Source organism: Canis lupus, chromosome 11, assembly GCF_048164855.1.
Source record: "Canis lupus baileyi chromosome 11, mCanLup2.hap1, whole genome shotgun sequence".
Classification (NCBI taxonomy): domain Eukaryota; kingdom Metazoa; phylum Chordata; class Mammalia; order Carnivora; family Canidae; genus Canis; species Canis lupus.
Window position 1 is genome coordinate 9,621,842 of NC_132848.1, and position 27,682 is coordinate 9,649,523.

Consider the following 27,682-nt stretch of genomic DNA (forward strand, 5'->3'; position numbering starts at 1 on the left):
TCACACATATTTACCAACAACCCTTGTCTCATCTCTCCTGGTTGGATTTGTGCGTCAAGACACAACCTCATTTACAATGTTTGCTGGTCAGATTATGAAATCATAACCCTTCAAAGGAGGTCTTTGGGGGCAGAGTTATGGAGTTCATTGGAAATTACTGAGAACTTTTAGGATCTCTGAGTTCTGTTCCTAATTGTTCCAAAGGCCCACCCCCTGTGACTAGACCAAGAGATTTCAGTGTTCCCTGGTGAACATTTTGTGGGCTTGGAGACCTAAAAATTCCTGTGGGGTAAAACGAGTGGCTGCGTACGTAATTGCCACTGCCACCGCACCACCAAAGAATCCCAAGGCCCTGGGCCCAGTAGCAACCTCATCCTGATCTAAACCCCGTTAGAGCATGTCTGGGAACCCAGGTACCCTAATGGTTCCCATTTATTCAACATGTATTACTGAATGCTATAGGATGTTGGTCCCTTTGTGGGTTCCAGGGTGGGTAGGAGTAGGGATTAAAAAGTAAAAATGTGTTCCCCATTTTCCTATAGGAAGGAGCAATATAAATCCTGAAAAGCTTCAGATCTATAGATGTTCTCTGCACATAGAGCATGGCTGGTCCCCAGCAGTGATCAGTAATGTTAAACTGGAGAAGATCTGACTTTCAGGGTACACTTAAGTTTGACAAGTTTCTTTAAATATCACCAATTCTCTCTAGTGTATATAGCTTTTTAAAAAAAGTCCAGGAATTCTTAGAATTCCTGGAGTTCTGGGGAACAAAGAGAAGATTGTCAGGCTGGAGAGATTCTAGTCCTTGGCTTTGTAGACCATTTATAAAATGGATGGCTCTGTGGTTGACCAAACCGCAGATGAGTTCCTTAGGGACCAACGTGGAATGTGTGCGTATCTAAGGCTTATTGGTGATTAGGAATGTTCCAAAATAATTCACATGGCAAGCACTGTGCTGAAAACATGGTGTTCTAGAAGTCCATCTTAGAGCCTAGAGTTCTTCCAGAAAAAAGCCTCCCTTCATATAACGGACCCTAAACTGCTTTGCACTGAGGAAGTGAACATTCTTATTAAGGAATCCATGTGAGTAAGGGATGACCCTGGAATAATTCTCAGGCCAGGGATGACCCCAAGCTCTTAAGTGCCTTGTTGCATCCTCTTAGGGTTCACATTCCTTTCCTCCAGAACACAGGTCGTGGTGTGTAACATTTATCCATGTGATTGATTACTGTCTACCATCCTCCACTAGGCTCTACCAATAAGGGATCAGCTATGTCCTTAGTCACTGCTGAGTCCCTAGAACCTAGTATAGTACCTGGCACAAAGTTAACACTAAGCTAATAAACCAGAACTTCTGGGGATGAACATATCCATTTAAGAGACACCATCATGTCCACTGGGTCAGTAAGTCCACCTGCTACTATTAGCCCTGTCAACTTACAATTCTGCTCATTCCCTGAAACTATTAAAGGAAAATATAGAATATACACACACAGGTATATATGCATATGCACACATGTACACATATGTATATACATACATATGTGTGTGTATCTGGGTCTCTGGCAAAATCATAAAGACAATCATCAAGCTGGGACAAATATATGCAGTACATATGATGACATATTAATACCCTTATTGTACAGTGGGGACTATAGGTTAAAATTAAAAGAGAGAGAATCTGGCTATGTCAAAGTCACTAGTGGCTTCCTTGTGTCTAATATGGCTGCATGCTGGGATTATCTTCAGAGCTTGCACAAACTCCGAGACCTAGGTCTCACCTCCTGACATTCTGACTTAATTGGTCGAGTGTGGCCGGGGCATTAGGAGGTCCCAAGAACAAGCCAAGTGATACCAATATGGAGCTAAGGTTGTAAGTCACTGATCGAAATGCAGATGACAAGTCATTCTGGAGCAGATTCTGTTAGTTTTGTGAGGAATCACTGTAAATCTAAGGCGGTGGTTACCCCTTGCTCCAGGGAGGAAGTGCTTCAGGAGGAAGGACTTTTCCTTGTGGCTTGACAAAGAGGGCAGGTTGGACAAAGAGGTACCCAGCATCCTTTCAGGAGAGAGGCAATCAAGATTTGGACTCTTACTTTTTTGAGATTCAACCTTCTAGTGAATCAAGATTGCTTTAGTGAAGTTGTATTAGGGAGGAAAAGATCCCAAAGTATCCCAAAAAGCTTTTCACGAGAGGAGGGAGGAGTCAGTGCTCAATACGAGGCCACATTTATAGCACTAACGAGCAAGACAGTGACAGATTGTTTTGGCACTCTTTCACCCAAAATGATTTTATTGACCTGGTTCAATGCATTTGGCCTAAAGTAAATGTCATGCAGCAATTGACAGTCCGATCAGGGTTGGGAGAGTGTCACTTCTCTCATGGAAAGATGGATAGTAGATTAGCAAAAAACCAGCAGATGTGCATCCTCGCTCCAGCTGGTTTGTGAACCCCTTGAAGACAGCAGTTGTGCACATCAGCTTCAGCCTTCTTTGAAGATATTAAAAGTATGGTTAATTATCAGCTAGCTCTCCACCCTCTTTTTTTTTCAGCTGACGCTTAGCCTCAGATGCTCAGTTTCCTTTGCCTCTAAATAGTTTTCTTGGACTTGTGAGTGATACCTCATTGGAATGAGGAAGTCTTTCCCACAAGTACCTACTATGTGCTAAATGAGAAAGGTTAGAGGTATCTCAGCCATGGTGTTCAGCCTCTGGGACTCTGAACAATGGGGACAGAGGCTGTTGGCACCACCACTGGAAGACAGAATTCAATCCAAGTCTTAACAAACCTTGGAGTCCTTTGCATGTTCTTAGTGAGTCTGAATGAGTGTCACTTCAGATGTGGTGAGAAGCTGAAATGGAAACTATTACATCAAAACATTTCATTTGGTGTGTGTGTGGGGGGTGCTGTTTGGAAAAATTTTAATTTTTTTAAGGAACAAAGAGAAGTTGATGAAAGGATTTGAGGTTATAATGACCGAAGTCTCCACTGCCTCCCTTTCCTCCCCCACGCTTCTTCCAAAATGGAGAAAAGAAACGAAGCCAGAGAAATGTCTTAAATATTATAAGTCTGGCAGACCTAGCTTTTAGCTAGGATAGCGTGTACTGGTAATACCTTTTAATTACAGTCATATAATTATAAATAGGAAAGAAATTAAAAGATGAAGATGTGGTTTGTAATGAAATTACCATAAATACCATGGCAAACTTTAAAGTCGTCATGAAAATTCATAACACAAAAACATGAATGTGGAGGTTAACTTCTACCAAGACTAGAATTAAAATTTTGTGGATTCGTGGTCTTCCTTGTTAGCTTGGTATTTCCTGCTAAGTACACATAGGCACCATTAGTCATGCAGCCACAAAGAGACCTTTAAAAAGTCAGAGTCCTTATTGGCAACTCTTATGTTCCCTAAGCTACTTGGGCAAGCTGACATAGAAATGACTGGCTTCCAAAGATAAATGGTGGAACCATCAAAAGAAATCTCATCCAACTGCTGGACATTTTTAAAAAATTATTTTTCCTATTGGAATCAGGCACGTATTTTGTTTGTGATGCATGAGTTTATCTTGCAGTCTTTATTGAAACACCCATTTTACTTCCCACTGAACTGACACATTTTTACGATTGAGGGGAAGGAATTGTAACTGCAAACTGTCGCATTGGTCCTGGGGCCAATAACCTAAGCTATTAGATCAGAGCACTTGGGCAGGCTACATCATATTTTGGTGCCTTTGCTTTCCTTACAGGTTAGCTCCTGTTTGTTAAAATGCTGCTAATGAGATCAACATCATGAAGTTAATTTCTATAACCCTATTCCATAGCTGCAAACTACGAAGACATCTTGAAAACATGAAACGATCAGAAGAGAGGTCAGATAAGTGAGTTTGGCTCACTCTTTTGCAAACCTTTTTCCAACATTGTGAAAATGTTTAACACATGTCTTAGTGATGGTAGATTGTGACCTCTCTGTACCCAACAAGAGGGATTTTTCTTTTTCTAAACCAAGGACAATTATTTTTCCACTTCTTTAGTACCATTAGCTTACCAGTTGGCACAATTAATTAAGGGGTATATTTTTATGTCTCTGCTATGGATAAGAAACTATGCTGTGATGGATATGTAAGATTAAAGATAGGACAGCAAAGTTATTACAAAGATGCCAGAAGAAAGTATTGAGAAAAAAGAAGAATAGAGGAGGCTTTGTATGCTGGAATTTTTTTTTTTTTAATCCAATGGATAATGAAGAGCCATTGAAGATGTTTGAGTGTGAAAGTGACATAATGAAAGTAGTATTTTGGGAAAATTGAAAGGGAGATAAATAGGGAGTTTGGTCACTGCCTGCCCTAAAGACACTGTGAGACAAGAATAAAGTGATGATCACTTTTCCTTAGTGTGAAACTATGGGAGAGCTAGAACCCAGCTACTAATACCAAGGGTGGGTGGAAGGTCTAGTTCCCAAGGATTTTCTCTTCCTTCCTCCCGCTGTCCCTGGTGGACTAGATGATTTCCAGTGAGGGATGCTGCTCTCTAAGCATTGTAGATGGAAGGAGAAGGAGGTGCTTGGAGAACAGAGCTACCTGACTGGGAGTGTGGATAGCTGTGTGTGGTAGTGGTAGTGGAGTTTGAAATGGTCAAGAAGAAGTGATCTCATTCCTCCAGACACCTTTCTAAACTCTCAGGAAAGTGTCAATGTGAAGGCCTGGGAGACTTTGGTTAGCCCTTCCATCTGGTGCCACATTGCTAACCAATTAATATGATGAACTTATTGAGGAAAATAGATTAGAGGAGTTTAATTGCTGTAAAAGACAATAAACTAAACAATCTATAATAAAGGAAGTTGGAGTTAATAGCTCAGAGAGCACAAGAATATAAAATAAATATAATATATATCCTCAAAGGAAAAAATATCAGAAGTAGAAACAGAGGGGTGCCTGGGTGGCTCAGTTGATTAAGCATCTACCTTCAGCTCAGCCCATGATCTCAAGATCCTGGGATGGAGCCTCTCGTCAGGTTCCCTGCTCAGTGGGGAGTCTGCTTCTCCCTCTTCCTCTGACCCCTCCCTGCTTGTGCTCTCTCTCTCTCTCTCACTTGTGTGCTGTCAATCTCAAATAAATAAATAAAATCTTAAAAAAAAAAACCAAACAGAAATGAACAGGATAAAGAAGATCCAACCAGAGATATTAGGTAAGAGGAAGGAAATAGATGATGAACTGAAAATCCCAGTAGATGGATTGAACAGCAGAATGGAAACCTTGAATAAAGTAATGAATGGGTTGGAAGACTAAGCCCTTAGGTATCAGAGAGATATAATACAGAGCATGAATAGATAAAAGAAAAGTTAAGAGATATGGAATATAAAAAGAGAAGTGCCAATATAATAGGGATCCTAGAATGGAAAGTAGGTGAAGAAATATTTCAAGAATTATGATTATTTGTATAAAATATACATAAAAAGCTTTGGATCAAAAGGGCTTTTAGAGAATCCTACAGTTGAGATTAAAAAATCAACACCAGCCATATTATAAAGATTTTTAAGAACCTAGAAGACAAAGAAAAATTTCTAGATAATTTTTTAAAAATTCTAGATGATTCTTGACAGAGCAGATGACCTCAAAAAGAACAAGACTAAGCTGTTGTCACACTTCTCAACAGCAACACTGGATGCAAGAAGACAGTGGGGTAACACACTCAAAGTACAGGATGATACTCCTGGGATTTTATACCCTGATGAACTATCACTGAGATGCAAGAGGTGAAACAAAGATATACATACAAAATTTGGGAATGTTTGCCTCCCAAAGACATGCTTCAAAAGGGTGGTGGAGGGGATCCCTGGGTGGCTCAGTGGTTTGGCGCCTGCCTTCAGCCCAGGGTGTGATCCTGGGGTCCTGGGATCGATCGAGTCCCATGTCGGGCTCCCTGCATGGAGCCCACTTCTCCCTCTGCCTCTCTCTCTCTCTCTCTCTCTCTCTCATAAATAAATAAATAATCTTTAAAAAATGGTGGTGGAGGATAAAGAATCATTCCAGGAGGATGCTAAGAGTAGAGAAAGTGTCTTAGTCAGTGCCCAGTCAGGAAAACAAATCATTTTAGATTGTTCAAGTTGAGAGGTATTTGAGGCAGTGAGGCAATTTACAAAGATACTGAAAGATCTGGAGAAGCAAAAGGGAAAGGATGGTTCTCCTGAGAGTTCAGGGAGTTGCTCCCACACCTGGGCTGGAGGCGGTGAGCCCACACTTGCTGTGGCCTATGTTGGACCAACATGGCCAGTGCTGCTGCAACCGCAGAGTCACCGACGCTCCTGGAACCACGGGGCTGCCACTGCTGCTGCAGTCGGGGTGCTATCAGAGAGAAACAGGTTGGCTCTGGCCCTTTTTTCCAGCTGCTGATCAGGGGCAGGTGCCTCTCAACGGCTAATGAGAATTTAGCTGGCAAGGAACTCAGGCAGTTTTCAGGCTTCCTGCTCGCTGCCTTTCTCCACAGAATAGAACAGTGAGTGTGGGCTAAGAACCAAAGACAAATATTTGGCCTGGGAACTACGGGTGTGGAAATAAACTAGAAAAGTTAGTTCCTGTCTAAATAAGGAGAACAGAGAGAAGATAAGAAAGGCGCATCTATATTAATCTAGAACAAAAACGAACAACACCAATATTTCAAGGACGTGACAGTGTGCTCAGGTGCCTCTCTGTTCTGGGTAAAGTCATAGATACTGGAAAATGTAAGACACGTAAGAAAAGTTCTGTCTCACTAGTCATCGGAGATGTTGTAACAAAGGCAACAGTGAGATAGCACTTCACAGACACGAGAAGAGCAAAAATAAAATTGAATGACTCCAATATTGGGAAGAATATGGTAAAAAAGGAACCCTCGTGCACGTGAGAGCAAACTGGTACAGCCACAGTCTGGCAATACTTAGGAAATCGGAGGAACCAGCCAACTTATTCCCAGGAATATACTCCAGAGAATCACTTGCAACATATCGATATGAGCAATGCTGTCCATTGCTGCCTTGTGTGTGGTAGCAGACAGGGGGTGAGAACTTAGGTATCTATAACGAGGAGATTGAGTAAGGAAAACATGGGGATGTGTACTCTGGAATATGACCTAGGTACATAAGAACATTATGGATAGACCAAAAGTGTTCAGTGAAAATTATAGGATACAGAATAAGATATATAGAAAGATATTACTTATGAAAAATTATACACACACACACACGTCTCTCCATAGCTTTTTTTTTTTAAGGATACTGTAGTGGGTTGAATGGTGGCCTCCCACAAGATAGGTCCACATCCTGAAATTTGTGAATTTTTTTTTTTTGAAAAAAAGTCTTAGCAGATGTGATTAAGTAAAGATATTAAGATATATTAAGATGAGCTCACCCCAGATTATCTGAGCGGGCTTTGAAGCCAATGACAAGTGATCTTAATAAGAGACATACAGAGTAGAGACAAACAGAGAAGTAAAGACGGCCATGTGAAGACAGGCAGACATCAGAATAAAACTATTATTGTTTTAAGCTACCATGTTGGAGAGAGAATTTGTTACGACAGCTACAGGAAACTAATACCTATCCAAGAGCACGGATTTGCACATGTCAGAGTCGATGTCTCCACAAATGGGAGGTTATGAGTGTGGGGCAGACAAATACGGAGGGAAACATTGAGACAATAAAATAAGAGATGTGTCTTGCACACACTGACGAGACAGTATGTCACAACACAAGCAGAGGCGGATTCCCTGCACCCGACGGTTTAAAAATGTACTTTCCTGCTTCAACTTACCAGCATATCCTTTGCAATCTAGAAGGATGACATATTGTCTCTCTTTTCCAGTTGGGATTTTTACTTTTATTATTATTTATTATTTATTTTTTAAGAGACTTAATTTTTTTATTTGAGAACGAACATGAGCCGGGAGCAGGGGGAGCAGCACAGGGAGAGGGAGAAGCAGACCCCCTGCTGAGCAGGGAGCAGGATGTGGGGCTCCATCCCAGGACCCTGAGATCATGACCTGAGTTGAAAGCAGACGCTTAACCAACTGAGCCACCCAGGCACCCCTGGGGTTTTTACTTTTAAAGAATTATCTGGTCATGGGCTGTATATTTATCGATAAGGTTTAATTGTTTTTCACAATAATTTGGAAGAGCTCTCTTTTTTATATTACATAAAATATATTAGTTACAAACATTTTAGCAAATGGATTAGCTGTAAATGTATGTTGTATGAGATGTATCAGCTTTTAAATCCGTAGATGCTTTTAAATCTGTTGCCTAACTTTTGAATTTGGTGTATTTTTTGATCTAAAGAAGTTTGGGATTTTTTTACGTAGTCAAATCTGTAACAGGGATTTATACATTTATTTGTATCATAAAGTGAGCCTCAGTGAATCCCACTTTCTATACACATTGATGTACTTGTGTGTCTTTGACCTATAAGTCGCAGAAAAGCGATTCAGCAGAGAAGGAAGTGCTTGGTCTTGATCTGAAATCGTCCCTAGTACAACTTCTGTGACAAGTAGGAGCCCCAAGGAGCAGTTGGCATCGATGCTGCGCGTTCCATTTGGTACGTCTCACTTCTCTCTTCCCTGATTCACAGCCTTTACTAAAAGGCCAACTGGAGAAGCTTCTCTGGGAAATGCTCTGGATGTTGACAAGATAATGACCAGGGAGACAGGCAGGGATGGTCTTCAGCTTCAACTATGGAGATAATCCAAGTGTGGCTCCCTAGGGCGTGAATTCCTGCTGGTTTGCTGCTGTTATTTCTTGCAGGGCTGTTTGGCTCTAGGAACCCACCCTCTTTACTCCTTGCTGTCCTCTGACCATTTTCTGGTGGTCTCTGCCCTGGTTTCCTGTGGCTGCTGTAACAAATGGCTTTACATTTAGTGGCTTAAAGCAACACAGATTTACTATTGTGCTGTAGCTCTGGAAGCCAGAGCCCCCAAATCATTTTCCCTGGGCTAAAGTGAAGGCGTTGGCAGGGCTGGCTCCTTCTGGATCTTCTGAGGAGAGAAGAGAATGGGTTTTCTTACCTTTTTTAGCTGCTTGCGGCTGTCTATGCTCCTTGGCTGGTGACCCCTTCTCCACTCTCAAAGTTCCTCACTCCAAACCCTGCTCTGTCATCACATTGCCTTGTCCAACGGACTTGAGTCTCCCTGCCTCCCTCTTACCCTTGTGATTGCATTGGGCCCATCTGGATGCTGCAGGCTTTTTCTCCCCATCTTGGGAGATGTCCTTTTTGCTACGTAACGACGTCACAATCCCAAGTCCCAGGGATTAGGATGTAGACATATTTGGGGTCCGCTATTCAGCCTACCATGGCAAGGAGCACACTCAGAGCCTCCTTCCAGCCCATAGTGCTATGGGGCCTCAAATCTGCCTGTTGCCACAACACTTACCTGGTATGCCTGGGTTGACAGCTGAGCTTCTGGTGCCCCTACCAACTATAGGCTTCATTACAGCCCATCTTTGACCCAGTCTGTAGAGTTCATGTTCTTCCATGGTTTCTTTTCTTGCTTATGACCCCAGGTTGACATTTGGACAAGCTTTTGGCAGCCTCCTACCCTCTAGCAGACTATATGTCCTCTCACTATCAGCCATAGGGGAGAGAAGATCTCCCACTGATATGACTTGCAGAGTCACAGTGACACTGCTTCAGTCACTGGTCTAGATATGCCTACATGTGGACGCCACCTGTTATCCAGCCCGAGTTCTCCTTACCTGTCCTTGATCACATTACGCTACGTATCATTACCTCCTGGTTCCTCCTTCTTGAGGATGAAGGCCACAGCACACCCAGTCTTGCTTTGTCCCAGCCTCTATCCACCTCTTCCTCACTGGACCATCAAAGTCTCATCTTTTCCGGGGCCAGATCCATCTGAGTTATGGCAGCTTGCAACCACATTGTGAATGCTCCTCCCTTGGGAAATATCTCCGAATGAAGCCGAACTTTTTAATGTTTTCTTTATAGATTTCTAGAGCTGTGACATGAGGTTACTGTCAGTGGCCCAGGGGTCCACAAGGATTTGTTCACAGTAGCAGGAGGCTGCCTTGGTGAACTGTGCACTGTGCTCTTCTGTACCATCTCCTCTCTCTCTTTAGAATCCATGCTTACGCTGTATACTAGCTATCTTTTGCTGGGTACCAATCACCCCCAAACTCAGCAGCTTAAAACAATAAATATTCATGGGATGCCTGGGTGGCTCAGCAGTTGAGCTCCTGCCTTCTGCCCAGGGTGTGATCCTGGAGTCCCAGGATTGAGTCCCACGTCTGGTTCCCTGCATGGAGCCTGCTTCTCCCTCTGCCTGTATATCTGCCTTTCTCTGTGTGTCTCTCATGAAAAAATAAATAAAATCTTCTAAAAAAACAATAAATATTTATTATCTCATAGCACTTGTGGGTTCAGAATCTGCAAAGTGAGGCTTATCTGGGTGCCTCTGACCTCCCATCTCTTGGAAAGTGACAATCACAGCACTGGCCAGAGGTGAAGCGGACTCAAGCCTCAGCTGGGACAGGATCCACTTTAAGCTTATGCCCCCAGCTGTTGGCAGGCTTCAATGGCCAGAGACTTCAGTTCCTTGACTTATGGGCTCCAGAGGGCATGTTGGCTTATTTCCCCCAGAGTGAGGGATGACAGAGATGGAGAAAGAGAGAGATGCCAAGACAGAAGCCATGGTATTCTCATAATCTAATCTTGGAAATAACATCCATCACTTCTCTATTCTATATCAAGAAGGGAGTCACTGAATCCAGCCCACAGTCAAGGAGAAGGGATCACACAAGGAGTGGGTACCAGGAAGCAGGGCTCGCTAGAGGCCATCCTAGAGATTGCTTCAAACCCCGTAAGAGGAGTTAGAGGAACAGGGTTCTATCCGAGTTAACATTGGCTTAACCCCACAACTCAGGTTCTCCCTTTCTGAGGCCTTTCTCTTCCTTTCCCCCAGCCTCCTCTCCAGGTTCTGTTTCATTAGCCAAACTAACCGAACAAAAGCCAAGAAGCTAACTCCCATGCCGATCACTTCTCCAAATGTCAAACTCTCCCTCCACAACCTGCCTCCTGCAGTTTGCTTTCTGAAATCCACAGCAGTCATTTCTTCTATTTTGTCCGGAGCGCATCGCAGTTCAGAGCGGGAAGGGTGCCCTGCAAGCAGCGAGCGCTGCGAGCTAGAAGGGGCTCCCTGCCTTCTTTAGAACCCATCCGATCAAAGTGGGACAATATGTTACCCCAGTTAGAGTGGGAAGGAAAATTAAAAAGCCCAGGACCTGCTGGGTCAGAACCACTCATCTGGATTTCCAGGAAAGCCTAAGGATTACTGAAATTCAGGTTTTATTTCCTCCTGGACTAGAAAGAAAATGGCCTATAGAGCTGCTAACACTTACTAGTGAGTCATTTCATACAAATGAATTAATCTGTGCTTTTTAGTCCCTTTATCTATAAAAGTAGGTAACGACACCTAACTCGGGATTGTACAGGGTTATCTGAAACAATCTACGTGAAATGGCCCGGTACGCAGGCAGCCTTCCACGGAGCTTCTCACCGTGCTCCTCCCTTCATACTTCAGTTATCCAGAAAGTTCATGGGGTTGACGTAGCTTGGCACTTGCAGGCCATTATTATCCAGAGTGTCCCAGTGCACGAGGAAAGAAAACAGCTTGGCCAGAGCGACTGTCCTTGTAGGGAGTGTCGGTGCGCATGGAGCTGGCTCTCTGCCTGGATGCAGGGGTCAGTGGGGCTGCTGCCAGCCGTCTGCAGTGTTCGCCAGCGGAGTCAACTCACAGCCCTCCTGGCACCTACTGCTGGACTTGGGTAAACATAATTACAGCTTTTAAAAAGCAAAGAGGGAAAGCAACCAAGATCCCCACTCAGCATGTAAACAGGATGTCCACTGAATGGCAGCCGTGGAGATGTTTATGTTCTGTTCAAGGGACAATGGACAAAAGGCCTCTGGGAACCTTTACCGCTGCCTGGAGCCAGGGCCTGCCAGCAGGGCTGGTGGCTCGCTTCTTCCTGGCTCTGTGTTGTGGCTGCTGAGCCTCAACTGAGAGCTCTAGGGCTGTGCCGCCTGGAACCAGGTCTTTAGAGATGCTGGGCCTGGTTATCTGCGCCAGGCCCTTCATACATAGATAAGGGTATTCTTGTGTCCAGTGTTCGGTTCCCAGGGTACCTCCTGTGACCTGGAGGCTGGCCAGTTCAGGCCCCCACGGCATAATAATTTTAATGATAACCACCACTGACTCCAAGCGAGGCAGCTGGCCAAATACTTCATGTGGATTATCTCATTTAAGCCTCATGATGACCCTCTGAGATGGTTACACTGTCCTCATTTTATACCCAAAGAGGCTGTGCAGAGATAAGCAATTGGATTTGAAGTCGGATTATATAGAGTCTCAAACCTGTGCTTACATGGTAAGCTAGGTGAAGGCACGGACCATCGGTCAGGTTCACTTCATCTCTGTGGCCCAGCACAGTGTCTGAGAAAACTCTGTTGAATGAATGATTAAAAAGCAGTTCTATCAGAATGCCCTTCTGCACTGATTTTCTGGGGAGCACCTCCTCCCCCAGTAGTGAGAGTGTGTTACATGCTTTATTCTACATAATAAAATATTAAGTAGTCACCAGGGCCCTGGTGACTCGGGGCCCTCCCTGGTCAATGCTGATTGCATCTGGGGCTTGGGTATGGGCTGAGGCGTCAAGGCAGTGACTAACTGGCCAAGTGTCTAACCAGAAAGCCAAGTCCAGTGTTTTAGTCCAGTGACCTCTGGCATCACAGGCACGGAAAGCATCTCTTGAGACGTCCAATCCAGCCTATTCCTGTGGCAGTAGGAACAGCGAAAGCAGATGCCTGTCTCAGCGTCTCAGTCAATGTACAGCCTCTGGGGTGGGGGGGGGTGGGGGTTGCTGTCTCTCTCCAGAACTGGGGGTAGGTTGGCATGGAATTATGAAGATAGGCTGAGTAGATTTCCCAGGAATGCCAGGACGTGGTGCCTGAACTTTTATAATCCCAAATGGAACTGGTGGAGACCCAACAACCTTTGGTCTTCTAATTCTTTTTTTTTTTCTTTTTAAAACTATTAATTATTATTATTATTGAAGTATAATCAACATACAGTGTTGTATTAGTTTCAGGCATACGATATAATGATTTAACAATTCTATACATTGCTCTGTGCTCCTCATAAGTGTGCTCTTAATCCCCTTTATTTCACCCATCTTCCCATTTACCTCCCCTCTGGCAATCATCAGTTTGTTCTCTGTATTTTAAGAGTCTATTTTTGTTTGTTTGTTGATCTCTTTTTTCCTTTGTTCATTTTTTTTTGTTCTTTTTTGTTTGTTTTTTATATTCTCCTAAATTCCACATAGAAATGACATCATATGGTATTTGTCTTTCTCTGACTTATTTCTCTTATTTCACTTAGCATTCGACCCTCTAAGCCCATCTGACTTTTGAAAAGAAAGGAAGGGACATGCTTGTTCTGCAGGATGGATCAGGACATCAGAATTCTCCTTTCCAGAAGAAAGCATGGCCTTTATTCTAAATCTGAACTCTTAAGTTAGAGGGGGATACAGCCTTCTTCCTTTCGATGCAGGTCTCCTTCTGGGGGAGGCACCCAGGTGGTGGCAGTGACTCTCCCTGACACCGATCATTTCCCTTCCTGGAGCTGAGGCCATGATTACCTCTGTATTGTTTAGCAAGTTACAGTCAATTGCAGGTAGTTGCTTTAAAATGGCCTAAATTGTCAGGACACCTTTGGAAAAGAAAAGCATGTCAAAGATTGCCCAATCTGGTATTGTTTTGGTGACGGTAAAATGCTGGAGATGGTGAGGTCCTGTGCTATGTGTGTGTATGGGTGTGTTCATTGTTGGTAGGTTTTTTTTTTTTTTTTTTAGCCATCATACTCTGATTTATGGAAGCCTATGCCACAGATCCCAGACCCATCGATTGATGTCCTGTAGGGATACACCAGACCTACCAATAGGCCTGGGGTTTCTGGAAAAGTCTGGAATCAAAGATATCATTCGGTGTTCTCCTCAGTGTCTCTTTTCCTTATGCTCATTCCTTTCCGCACACAGCATGACCTTCCACTGTCCTGCTGCCTCTCATCATTCAGCCCCCGGTCCAGTCTAGCTTCCATTCTAGTGGCTTCTCACACAAAGTGCAGCACCATGAAATAGGGCATTCTGTTCATCTCCCCTGGCCTGCCAGTGTTTAACATTTTATTTATCTTGTTATATGAAGAGAGATCCTATACTTGTTGCTATCACTAAATTTGGAATAAGCTGGAAGGAAATATTCTGGATCTCTAACCGCTTCTGCCCACATTTCCAGTACAAACTGCATTGACCTTCTTACCTCTCCAATCTGCTTGAGTCAGTGGCAAATTTTGGTCTTTATCCTCTGCATATGTGACCTGATCCCTGGTCTCCGGCCCAGTTCTACAGCACACACACATACACGAATGCGCACACACACGGGTACTTCGCACCCTCTCGATACTTAAAGAATCCCCCATTTGTGGATATAACAATCAAGCACCCAGGGAAAATGGTGGGTTATTTTCTTGGGCTCAGTTCTTCTTAGTTTAATAACAATATCTAAGGGACATGAAGATAATGGTCCATGTTTGGAGAACTCCTCTTTCTTACTCTCAACTTATCCCCCGTTAATTGCTATTGGATATGAATATTCTAACACATTTCAGAGCTGGTTCCAACTTTCCAGGTATGGGTTTGACTGAGCCTCTGCTGAATGTCACACTGGTCAGCCAGTAGGGAATCACAGAAGTCCCAGTTGAATTGGTAGGAATTAAAGATGTGGAAAACATCAGTACTTACCTTTGGTGCAAGTGGCCTTCCTGCTCTGGAATAAATTTTATGAGAAGCAAAGTAATTTAGAATAATTTTCCATTCAAGTAACTTTTCTGCGCAGGTCACGGCAGCCACTGTCACATATAGAACCCAACCTGTCACTAGGAATTGTGACCCCACCCACTTCTTGGACTATTGAAACCCACCCATCTTGTGCCAGGAAAAGCTATGCTCCTTCCCTCTGCTTTCCCTCTTTCCCGTAGTCTCTACACGGCTAATGCTTCCACTCAGCCGTGCTCCAGCTCTAAGCCTCTTCTCTGTGATGGGACTGCTGGTTCCATAGGGTTCCAGCCATGCTAGATGTCTCTGGAAAGCACCATGCCCCTCCTACCAAGCTTGGCCAAGACTGAGAGTTCTTTCCAAGGTAAAGCAGACATCACAATATCTCCCAAAGTGACAGCTCATTCAACCAACCTTAGAGCTGAAGAATTACCTTGATAATTCAGTTTTATAACTAGCTTGCTAGAGACCTAGAGGAAGACTGCAAATACAGAATAGTTCAGGTTCAGGAAATGAGCAGGATTGCTCAAGTGTCTGGGCCTTGGGCCCTGATCGACAGCCCCAGAGTTTGCTTTTCCTTAATTCTCTGGGACCTGGGGGCCCTGTACAGTAGGAACTTTCCTTGGTGGTCTTCCTGGGCACTCCATGTGCCCACACATGTTTATAAAACTCCCATCAGCAGTATTTTCATTCACATGAAGATCTATTGGGGCACATGCAGATTTTTTTCTAGGCTAGATTCAGAATTATTGCATTTTCTGAAAAATAAAGATATTAGCTGTAGTTACATTTGAGAGGCAGGAATTTTTTGTTTAATGATCCGTGTTTTCTACACTTAAAAACCAAGGACGAACTAAGATTCCAAGAACCCAGCAGATGTTTACTGTTAAACCTGAAAACATTTCTCAATCCCACTTACTGTCACTTTTCTCGATTAAGAATCTGTATAGTGAGAGTCATGTTTTCCAAGGCCCTAACGTGTCTTACAATTTTCCCTTTTGGTTACTGCTTAAATAAACACCCAGATGTGCTATTTTACAGATCATAAGATGTATCAAATGTGCTCCTTTCATTCTCTGTATCCCACAGGGTGCCTTAGCCCCTGGATTTTGGAGCTGAACTCAAGTTCTTTGTCAAGCTAAGCTACAGAAGACGTTGCTCTCAGTCTCTCTCAGCTGGAAGGAGCAGGTGACAGTTGTGGTTCACATCCCACCTCTGGGTGACTTTGCTGGCAGGGCAGGGCTCTCCTGGATCTGCTGTGCAACAGGGTAGGAGGGGAAGTGGCTGCAACAAAAGATTGTGGGTTCTGCTGACCTTCATTTGGCTCAGTCACTAGAAGAACAAACATGATCATCAAATAGATGCTCTTGACTGATATGTATTGAGAAGAGTCTTGGAGGCTGTGGGAAGCAAGGGAAAGGGGATAAAGATGTAGGAAGATGGGCAGCCTCGGTGGCCCAGCAGTTTAGCGCCGCCTTCAGCCTAGGGTGTGATCCTGGAGACCAGGGATCCAGTCCCACGTCGGGCTCCCTGCATGGAGCCTGCTTCTCCCTCTGCCTGTGTCTCTGCCTCTCTCTGTGTGTCTGTCATGAATAAATAAATAAAATCTTAAAAAAAAAGATGTAGGAAGAGCTTGAAAACTGATTTCAAGTCCATTAGGGTTGCTGATAGAGACTATTCATGATTCCAAGTGTTTCTCTGAATTAGTCATGGGGCTCTTTTAAATCGAGTGTTTCTTTGTAAAAGAGAAAGGGTGTGTGTGGGGCAGTTAGCAGATTCCCAAAAAATGTAAATTGGATTTTGGCAGAAAACCCACTTCTTTTTGCAATCAGAGAGTCATGCAAGTCTCAGGAATGGCAAACATGTGTTTGAAGGACATCCGACCTTGGTGTGGCAAGGGATGCAAAAGAAGCAGCATTGGGGTTTGATGTGCAGTTTTCATTCAAGGTAGCAAGTGTGTTGGGTAGTAGTGTGGCCAAGCAGTGTGGCCGAATATTAAGAACGGAGCAACTATTCAACAAGTGTTTACTCATGCCATTTGCTGTGCTATGTGCTGGGGATACATAGTTACGAGGACATCCTAAGACCCAGATGGTTCCTTACATCACACAGAGGCTAGGATGAACGTTCCTTGTGCGTTGTCATGAATGTACTGTGCCTTTACTGGGGTCCTTTCTTGTGCAGCTTAGAATTCGGTGGGTAATTGCAATGCATGTAATACAGACCAGTAGAGGAGGCTAACCCCAGTTCACTATCCTGCGTGTGAACTAGATAGCTAGTCAGTTTTTCTCTTGACCATTTACTCTCTAAAACCTTGGCAGGTTGTGTGATTATAAAAGTTAGGAAAATAGTTTGAGATTCACGAGGGCAAGTTTGTTCTTGCAAACTTTGTGCAAGATATATTTTTAAATATTTTATTTATTTATTTTAGAGAGGGAGCAGTGTTGGAGGAAGAGGGACAAGCAGACTCCTTACTGAGTGTGGAGCCTGATGTGGGGCTCGACCTCACAACCCTGAGATCATGACCTGAGCCACAATCAAGACTAGGACACTTAACCAACTGAGCCACCCAGGTGCCCTTGTGCCAGATATTTGTGTCAGATGGCTGCCAAGTAAGCTTTGAGAAAGATGCAGTTTTCAAAGACTTTTTAAAAAATGTCACTTATGGTATTGATGTGGATCATTCACTATGACCCAAATAGTTTATTTCTTCATACAGACCCTGGAATAAAAGTTGACAAAGTTTGTTGCCATGAATATACTGTGCCTTTGCTGTGACGATTTCATCAGATTTACCTAGGAAACAATTTTGACTTTTCTCTACAAACAAGTTTAATTGTAGGAAAAACACTACCACCCACTGAAGATCTTTTGCTATTCATGTTTGGATTTTCAACCCCAGGCTGCAAGGCTAGCATTCTATTGGAATCACTCTGCTAGTTGACCTCTTGTGAACTGTAATGTGAAGTCAGAAACAGAATTTCATCCGAGCCACACTAAGGCTTCTGAATTAGAGCCAGGAAGTATTTTATTTGATGCATCATACATCATAAAGCCAACATCCTGTCCGATGGTCCCAGTGGCATTAGCATGGATGGCTGGGTGGAAAACAGGGGCAGGAGGGATGTTAAGGATGGGTGTGAATATAAAACCACATTGGCCTTGATTCTGTATCTTGTACACTCCAAACTTCTCCCCAGGCTATGACCTTTGTACTCTCTGTTCCCTCCTCCTGGAACACACTTCCCTGTGATTTTTGAGAAACTACGTCCTTCTTATCATTTAATATTCCCTTCAATGGCATCTCCTTTGGGAGGGGGCACTCCTTGACCACCCAGTTTAACAATGCCCATCTCTAGTCACTCTTAATAACATCACTTGATTTTATTTTCTTCAAAGCACATCTATGAAATGACCTTGTTATTTGTTTACGTATTGACTTGTTCATTTTTTTTTCTCCTTCACAGAGCAAAAACCTCTCTGACTTCATAAAACCTTAATCTCTGGAGCAGTGCCTGGCATATTAAGGGACTCAGTAAGTATGTGTTGGAGGCATGAATGCCCCCTGCAATATCACCAGTTCCTCTACTTTGTAATGCTTCCACCCTTCCACACTCTTCCATCCCAACATCCCAGGGTTCTTTTTTTGTGACAACTGTCCCAGAAGAAAAAGTATTGCAAATGTGGGAAACATGATAGAGCATGAAGTGTGGTATAATGTTGAATTAGCCTCATAAACTGTGAATCATAAATCATGGTTCCATCTGCTCTGTGACAGAGTGAAAACAGCAAAATTTTCCACAAGATAGGAACTAAAAACAAAAGGGAAGCCATGAGTTTCAACTCATGGAGAGGCTGTTACTATTATTTTGGATTGTCTCCTCTCTTCCCTGATCCTCAGTAACCACTTTAGTCATGCTATGCCTTTTTGGAACAGGCCCAGGACTCTTATTCATAGCAGACATTGGTTTCTTCCAATCTAAATGTTTCTGCCTCATAGCTCTGTGCCTGGCACCTAGAAGCCATGCAACAAGTATTTATTGACTCTCAAAGGTAAATCCCACTATTACAGATTTATTCTTCTGAGTCAATTATGTTTACTCTTTTTTTTTCTAAAATGAAGACATCCTTTAGAAGAGGTAACCTATAAAAGAAAACTATTCCATTCACAATCCAGTATTAATTTGTGTATCTCATTGAAAGACTTGATGCGGTATAGGGTTTTTTGACTGTGGGTCATTATTTGGGCAGGAGAGCCTCTGAGTGAGGGATGGTAACGGGCAGCAAAAGGTCACAAAAGGCTGTCCTGAGGAGTGATGGGACATTTGGAGAGGACAGAGGAATGAAGAGTTTCAAGACAACTGATTTGCATCACAATTTTGCCTAAGGCCTATATGGTGAGGGATGCTGTTTTGGAAGAATTGGTGCTTTCAGATTATGCCCTATTGGCTAAATGCATAGCGAAGGTCTATCCTAGGACTGACCAAACTACAGTTTTATTTAGAGGAAGTCAGGTTAAAATGAACATCAGTACACAGATGACATTTCTGAAGGCTTCCCAGGAAACGGATAGCACTTACTGACTCGGGAATGGAAATGAGGGGCGGCAGGGTAGTGGATGGGTCTATAGAGTTTTGCTCTCCTCTTTATAACCTATTGTCAAGTTTTGATTTTTTCCATGACAATGTACTGGCTTCACAATTATAGAATTTAAAAAATCACTCTCTTTTAAAGAGTTTACATATTGATAAAATTAACAAGTCAGGAAACGACAGATGTTGATGAAGATACGGAAAAAGGACAGCCCTCATATACTTTTTGTGGAAATGCAAGCTGGTGCAGCCTCTCTGGAAAGTAGTATGGAGGTTTCTCAAAAAGTTGAAAATACCCTACGGCCTAGCAATTGCACTACTGGGTATTTATCCACATATATATATATACACAATGGAATACTACTCAGCCATCAAAAAATGAAATCTTGCCATTTGCAATGACATGGATGGCACTAGAGGATATTACGCTAAGTGAAATAAAGTCAATCAGTGAAATACAATTATCTTATGATCTCACTCATATGTGGAATTTTTTTTTAAGTTCTCTCTTCTCTTGAGTTTAAAGATTTTATTTTTTTTAATTTTTATTTATTTATGATAGTCACACAGAGAGAGAGAGAGAGAGAGAGAGAGAGAGGCAGAGACACAGGCAGAGGGAGAAGCAGGCTCCATGCACCGGGAGCCCGACGTGGGATTCGATCCCGGGTCTCCAGGATGGCGCCCTGGGCCAAAGGCAGGCGCTAAACTGCTGCGCCACCCAGGGATCCCCATATGTGGAATTTAAGAAACAAAACAGAAGATCATAGGGGAAGAGAGGAAAAAATAAAACAAGATGAAATCAGAGAAGGAGACAAACCATAAGAACTCCTAATCATAGGAAATAAACTGAGAGTCACCAAAGAAGACTGATGAGTCACTGGCCTCTATCTCTGAAACTAATAATACATTACGTTAATTAATTGAATTTAAATAAAATTTAAAAATATTTATAAAAAAGAATTTTAAAAGGGAAAAAAGAAAAATATTTTTACCAATTAAAAAGCTAGCTGAATAAAAATGAATAATATCACAGCAATTATAAGAATAGTAGGGAAATGTCACAACAGGATTCAAATTAATTCAGATGGTCTCCAACATACAATGGCTCTACTTAGGATATTTTGATTTATGATAGTGCGAAAGCCGTAAGTATTCAGTAGGAACTATACTTCAAATTTTGAATTTTGATTTTTTCCTGGGCTAGTGAGATGTAGGATGACAGCACCCTGTGATGCTGGGCAGCACAGCCAGCTGAGGCTCCCAGTGGCCAGGAATCATGAGAGAAAACAACCAATGTCCATAAAGCCATTCTTTCACTTTGAGTATTCAATAATTACATAAGATATTCAACACTTTGTTACAAAATACGCTTTGTGTTAGATGATTTTGCCCAGTTGTAGGCTAATGTCAGTGTTTTGAGCACGTTTAAGGTAGGCTAGGCTTAAGCTGTGTTTGGTAGGCTCGTTGTATTAAATGCATTTTTGACTTAACAACTTAGTGATATTTTCAACTTAGGAGGAGTTTATTAGGACCAAACCCCATTGTAAATTGAGGAAGAGCTGTACACTAATATAAAAAGAAAAACCTTGCATTTGCAAAACATTATTAACATTATTCATGTCCATTATTCATTGTCCATTTTCCATTCTTCTCTGTAGAATATTGTCAGCCCTCTGAAGACATATAAGCAGCTCTAGAAGCAGACCCAGCAATGGTTCTAGAAGGCAGACCCTCAGACTTAAGCTTCTCTCATATACTGCCCCCTGTTCTACTCTACTCTCCTTGTGGTCTGATTCTTTTTCTCTCCCTCTCTCATTACCCGTAGAGACTGCTGCCTCTCTGAGGGTTTCAAATCCCACAAGAAAATTGACCGTCACTGTGCAGTAGTCAGGGTAGGAATGGTTTCCCAGGCTGCTTTACTACCCGTGTATCTTCACCATAAAATGTAATCACCTGAGAGCATGTGCAGATGTACCTGATATTTTCAACCTGAACGTTTCTAACATACCTTCTGCACTTACATGAAATCTGAATTACTTCCTTACATTGAGAACACACTGGATAGATTTTCAAGCTCCCTACTGCAGCAGAGAGAAGGACTTTCCTGTTACATTCCCCTCCTATAATGACGGGCTGTTTAAGTCATAATTACACATAGGGGAAGAGGGTTTGCACTACAGGGATGAAGGTATCATGATCTATAGCTGTTGGAGAGCGTAGGTTTTTGCAACTATCATCTGCTTTTGGAACAACATACCTTGTTTAGTCTAGAAGATACTGAGCGAGCAGGGCACCAGGGTTTTACCTAAACATTAGTGAAACGCTTTGGAGAATTGTGGTTTGTGTAAGAGAAGAATCGTACAGAGCTGCAGTGATATTAGACTTACATCAAACAATTTTGGGTATTTCTTTTTCATTTTCTACTGTCTTAATTTCGAGTTTTGAAAGTGTAGGAGACTCTCATTTGGGAGAACAGTGGATGTGACCTTATTTGGAGCAGTGGGGAAGATCACGGAAATTGTTGAGGCATCTTCTCTCTCTGTGATTTCTTTCAGCATGGGCACAAGTTCACATTTGTCTAACTTTCCCATAATTTCAATAATGGGAATTATTGAATTATTATAATTTCACAATAGTAATGTGTTTCCGAAAAACTCCTTGCAGTAATACTGCTTGTAGGTAAAAGAATGGAATGTCCATTGAACTTATTAATGCGTACTTTAAAAATTTACAAAGTCTATGTATATATGTACCTGAACCTTGACAGAGAAATCTCTCTGTCCACCAAACATATGTTCAGCCCTTTTATAAGGGGACGCTTGTTCTCTGACATGCAGCGTAGAAGGGAAAGTGTTCAGGGGGGTGGCACCCAGATAGAAGCAATAAGTCATTGGGTTGAAAAGTACAGCGTAGGGAATACGTCAATGGTATTATAATAGCATTGTGATGGTGACAGATGGAGCTACACTTGTGGTGAGCACAGCATAATGGAGAGCTCTCAAGTCACTATGATGTACACCTGAAACTAATGTAATATGGTGTGTCCACTATACCTCAATTAAATAAATAAGTAAATAAAAAATTGGTATTTACACACACACACACACACACACACACAGGAGCCAGTATGTATCACTTCTGGGCTGGGGTTTTAAGAAGCAGATGTGCATTTTCCAGTGTACCTTTCTCCAGGATTCCATTGGATGCCGAGTACACTAAGGCTTCAGAGGCTGGCTTCCTGAATCGCTATGTGGAGAGAAGCCTCCTGTCAACTAGGGACACCTACATTGGGCTATTTACCTAGCAAGGGAAAAAAAATCTTGTGCAAACGCTCTGGGATTTGCAGTTTATTTATTCCCTCACTTAAGGGTCAGGAAACTTTTTCTGTAAAGAGCCAGATAGGAAATATTTTAGGCTTTGTGGGACACACATGGTTCCATCTCATGTTCTTCCTATTTTTATTTTTTATTTTTTTTTGTATTTGCCAAAAATGTTATTTATTTTTTCCAGCTTTATTGAGGTACAATTGACAGATAAAATGCTAAAATATTTAAAGTATACAACATGACGATTTGATATACGTGTATCTTTTTTTTTCTTTTTTTTTGCTGTCCTTCAAAGATGGAAAAATCATTCTTAGTTCACAGACTATACAAAAACGGCTGCAGACTTAACAAACACACAACCTTCTAATACAAAGCAAAACGACAAAAACCCTGTACAACAAAACAGTGTAAACGGTGCTTGAGATATTACCAGTATCTGCCAGTAAGCAAGCGATGAAGGCTAAAGAAAACCATAGGGCCGCCTGGAGTCACCATTGCACCCTGAGGATAGCTGCACGTGGCTCTCCTGGTGTGGCTCCCAAGTGCCCCCAAGGCACACAAAATCCAAACTGGTTCTCATAAGTGCAATGAATACTTCCAAAGCATCAAGCTACTAAAAAAGTTAAACTTGTGCAGCTCCTACTGGCATTCATCAGGTTATGACCATGTTGTGGCTTCCGCTTCCCACCTTCTTGCTTCGTCTGCATATGGCACTTTATTTATTTATTTATTTATTTATTTATTTATTTATTTATTTATTTATTTATGAGGGAGACACAGCATGAGTGAGAGCGAACACAAGCAGGGGGAGTGAGAGAGGGAAAAACGGACTCCCTGCTGAGCGGGGAGCCCGATGAGGGGGTCGATCCCAGGACCTTGACATCAGAACCAGAGCTGAAGGCAGATGCTTAACTGACTGAGCCACCCAGGTGTCCCAAGCATATGGCACTTTTTTAAAAAAAGGATTTTATTTATTTATGAGAGAGAGAGAGAGGCAGAGACACAGGCAGAGGGAGAAGCAGGCTCCATGCAGGGAGCCCAAAGTGGGACTCGATCCCAGGACTCCAGGATCAGGCCCTGGGCCGAAGGCAGGCGCTAAACCCCTGAGCCACCTGGGCTGCCCCATATGGCACTTTTTATACCATTCTTGGTACCTGGTTCACTGCTGGATCCAAGTGGAGTCTTCAAATACAGATCAAGACCAACTAGTGCATCTGGAGGCTCTGTGTGGTGAGACCCCAGCCGGCTTCTCCATTTCCCTGTGCCCTCACCATCTGGGCCTTTTCTGTGGTTGCCAGGACTCCCAGCTGGGAGGGTGGCGCTGCTGGCACCCAGGTCTGCCCTTCCACCCAGGCCCTCAGCCCGGTCAGCACGGAACCTGAGACCACTCAGAACCTCAGGGGTGTCATCGTCCAACAACAGGGGGAGTCCACACATGCCGGGCCCCTGTGCAGCAAGTATGATGACGATTTCTAAGAATTTACAGTGGTGTGAGAAGAGCTCGGGAGGATCTTAAATGAGCAGAGCAGGATTGAAAATGATATATGCAGTACGCTCCCCATGGTCGAAAACGACTTGGAGGAATCACACCCACATGGTAACGTCGGGGTTCCTGGCTGGTGGATTGATCTGAAAGAATTCTGTTCCCTGTGCTTTGAAAAATGTGTACAAACAACTTTGTGTTATTTTGTAAGTGACCAAGAAATGAACGGTAGTCCTTTCTCCAGAGTCTTTGGAGAGCTCTACCAGCCTGGGTCTTGTGCCCCCAGAGCCTCTTAGGGGACCCTGAGCCCATGTGCGGGACGAGAGCAGGACAGGAAAAGCAGGTGAAGCATAGTTCTGAATATGAGTCGACATCAGGTTTGAACGAGGGGAGGTCAAGATCCGGAGCAACTGTTGTCCCCTGAGCTCCACTCCTCTTGGCCTGCAGGCATTCGATGTGTCTGAGACCCCACTGTCTTCTCTCCATAGTCCTCGCACACTCTGGGTGTCCTCCGTCACCCCCTTTCCCTCCTGAGCCCTGGCATGGGGGGCAGAGCAAGCAAGAAGGCTGTGCCTTCCCCTCACACTGTCCCCCTTCCCGAGGGGGTGAGGGCAGACGCCTCCCCACGCTCTGCTCTTGCACCTCCGGCCCACCGTCCACACCCCACCTGTGACCTCTCATCTTTCTCATGTGATCACACTGGGGGTGCTGCAACCATCCCCCATGGGTCATCATTTTGTGTGTTGTGCACACGAGTGCACATGGATGCATGTGCTCCCCGGAGCATTTATTGGTACTCTGCTAGCACAGGGCCAGGCATGGCAGGCCTGTGTTCAGCCCCCCAGCAAATTGCCCTCTGCTTAGGGTCAGGCATTACTCTAGGTGCTGGGAACCCAAGAAGTCAGATGGGAAAGGGCCTGCGCCCCTCGGAGCAGACTTTCCCCTGGGGAGATAGACAGTAAGCAAATACATATAGGCTGTCATGTCGAGCAGGGCAAAGGGTCATAAGGACAAGGCTGAGGAAGGGGCCTAGTGACCTGGGCTGGAAGGTGCCTTTAGGTAGACTGGTCGGAGAAGGCTGGTTTGTGGAAGCTCCATTTTAGCAGAGGTTTTGACAAAGTGACTGAAAGAGCTATGTGAAGTGTGGGAACAAGTGTTCTGGCTGAGAGGCCAGTAAGTGCAAAGGCCCTGAGGTAGGAACAAGCTTCATTTCTGCCCTGTTCTTGTGGAAGAGGCAGATAAGTAATCAGGCAATAGGAATATTATGTGATAGACACTTATCACTTAGCGTTTATAACTGCCCAACCTTTCTGGCATTTAAAAATGGACGTTATCTGTTGTCTGTTCCTCTAGGAGAAAACAAGCTCCGTGAGGACAGAGGTTTTACATTGTTCACTACAGAATGTCCAGGACCTAAAACAGCAACAGATGCACAGTAGACGCATAATACTGTTTAAGTGGAGGAAAGAGGGGTGCCTGGGTGGCTCAGCAGTTGAGCCTCTGCCTTTGGCTCAGGGCAGGACCCAGACTGGGATCCAACTTGGTGGACAGAAATTGAGTCCCCATCTCAGAAGAGACTTCTCGGAAAGTATCAAATCCACATAGAGTATCTAGGAAGCCAAAGGAATGTTTTCATCATTATTTCCTTCAAAGACAGACCAGGCAGGACTAGCCCTCAATTTTATACTTGGGGAGGTTTACAGAAGTATTAGAGAGGGAAGAAATTAATAATTACTGAATATCCGTTATCCTTGATAGATTAATTAGAAAACTACCATCCAGAATGTGCACAAGACCACACAGCTAGTAAAAGAGTGGTTACTTAATTAGTTCTGGAAAATTAGAGCAGGATTCCTTGCCTCACAGCAAATCTCCCCAAAAGCAGTCTTACTCTCATGCCAACAAGTCTCCATTCAGGTTTCATTCTGTCTCTTTAGATCTCATGGGTCAAGTCACTACCTCTTTAGATTCTGCATACCTGCGTAAAGCCTAGCGCATCACACACACAAATGCTTGTTGAGAGATAGAAGAAAAAACTTAGTCACTAATACTTTGTATAAATTAGTATTAGTCTATTGATTATTTTTCCTTCATATGCTATTAGTGAATAGAACATTCGTTAATTATAACAGCAACAAGGTATTCTCCATCTAAGTTAATGGCTACCAAATTCATCCATTTGCTTGGTCCCAAATCCTTGGGGTCATCTGCAACCCTTCTCCTCTCACATGGTACATCCATTCAATCCTGTTGTTTCTTCTTCAGGAGGTGTCCCGATATGACTAATGCTCACGATCTCCCCCGTTACCACCCTGATGCAAGCCACCTGTCTGGACCACTGCACTAACTTCCTAACTGGCTTCTGGGCTTCTGTCCTTGCTTCTTCCAGTGTATTCTCCAAATAGCAGCCAGAGTGAATCCTATGAAAACGTGTCAGATCACATGACTTCTACATGCTCTGTGAAATAGAAAAATGAAGAATGTCAACAAAGCCAAAATCAGTTTGTGGAAATAGTTGATAAAATTTATAAACCTTTAACAATACTGATCAAGAAAAAAGAGAACACACAAATAACCGTGTTAGGAGTGAAAAGGAGGCACTATTAGAGGTCCTACAGACATTAAATGACAAGGGAATATGATGGTCAATGCATCTGCCAATAAATTCAAGGACTCAGATGATGTGAACAAACTCCTTGAAAAACACACATTATAATAAATCTGACAAAAAAAAAGAGAGAGAACATTTCTAACCCCTCTATTTCTTAAGGAAATTGTATTCAAAATGAAAAACCTCCCACAAAGAAAATCCCAGGCCCAGATGACTTCACTGGTGAATTCTCCCAAACACTGAAGGAAGAAATAATGCTGACTTTACAGAAACTTGGTCACCATTAGCTGTTGTTATTATGATTAACATCAGTATGGTTTCCATAAGTCTCCTGCCTCCTTTTCTGGCATCTATCTTAAAACGAAGAGGACAGAACTTTTCATAGTCTGCTAGAAAAAGTCATGATTCCATAGGAGGTTAGTTTGTAGATCTTTCCTCTCCTAGCTGTGTCTGTTTGATTCAGAATGGTATGTGGTGTTTGCACAACGCTCTCTACATTGCTGTTGTCTCTGACCTAAGTCGTGTTTTTTTTTTTTTTTTTGACCTAAGTCGTTTTTAAACCTTTTACACAAAACCAACTGTTCCTCTGAGACTTGAGAAGAAGGTCTGCCAAGTATGATCAAGAAATCTTCAGGATTCTATCACACCTGGTTTTTTGGTGATTTTTTAAAAAGATTTTATTTATTTATTCATGAGAGACACAGAGAGAGAGAGAGAGGCAGAGACACAGGCAGAGGGAGAAGCAGGCTCCCTGTGAGGAGCCCAATGCGAAATTTGATCCCAGGACCCCGGGATCATGCCCT

General features: G+C 43.1%; 1 long non-coding RNA gene across 5 annotated transcripts; it reads left to right on the forward strand.

Moving 5' to 3' along the window:
• Window positions 1–271: 271 nt before the first annotated feature.
• On the forward strand, window positions 272–27,682 carry LOC140642477 (uncharacterized). 5 transcript variants are annotated; one of them, XR_012038897.1, is made up of 6 exons: window positions 911–1,083; window positions 3,751–3,882; window positions 8,443–8,568; window positions 15,957–16,055; window positions 18,335–18,402; window positions 26,534–27,682. It is a non-coding gene; the product is annotated as an uncharacterized lncRNA (long non-coding RNA). The 5 variants fall into 5 exon arrangements; XR_012038895.1 differs by lacking the exons at window positions 911–1,083; window positions 8,443–8,568 and adding an exon at window positions 272–413 and having other exon boundaries at window positions 26,534–27,681; XR_012038896.1 differs by lacking the exons at window positions 911–1,083; window positions 8,443–8,568 and adding an exon at window positions 792–890 and having other exon boundaries at window positions 26,534–27,681.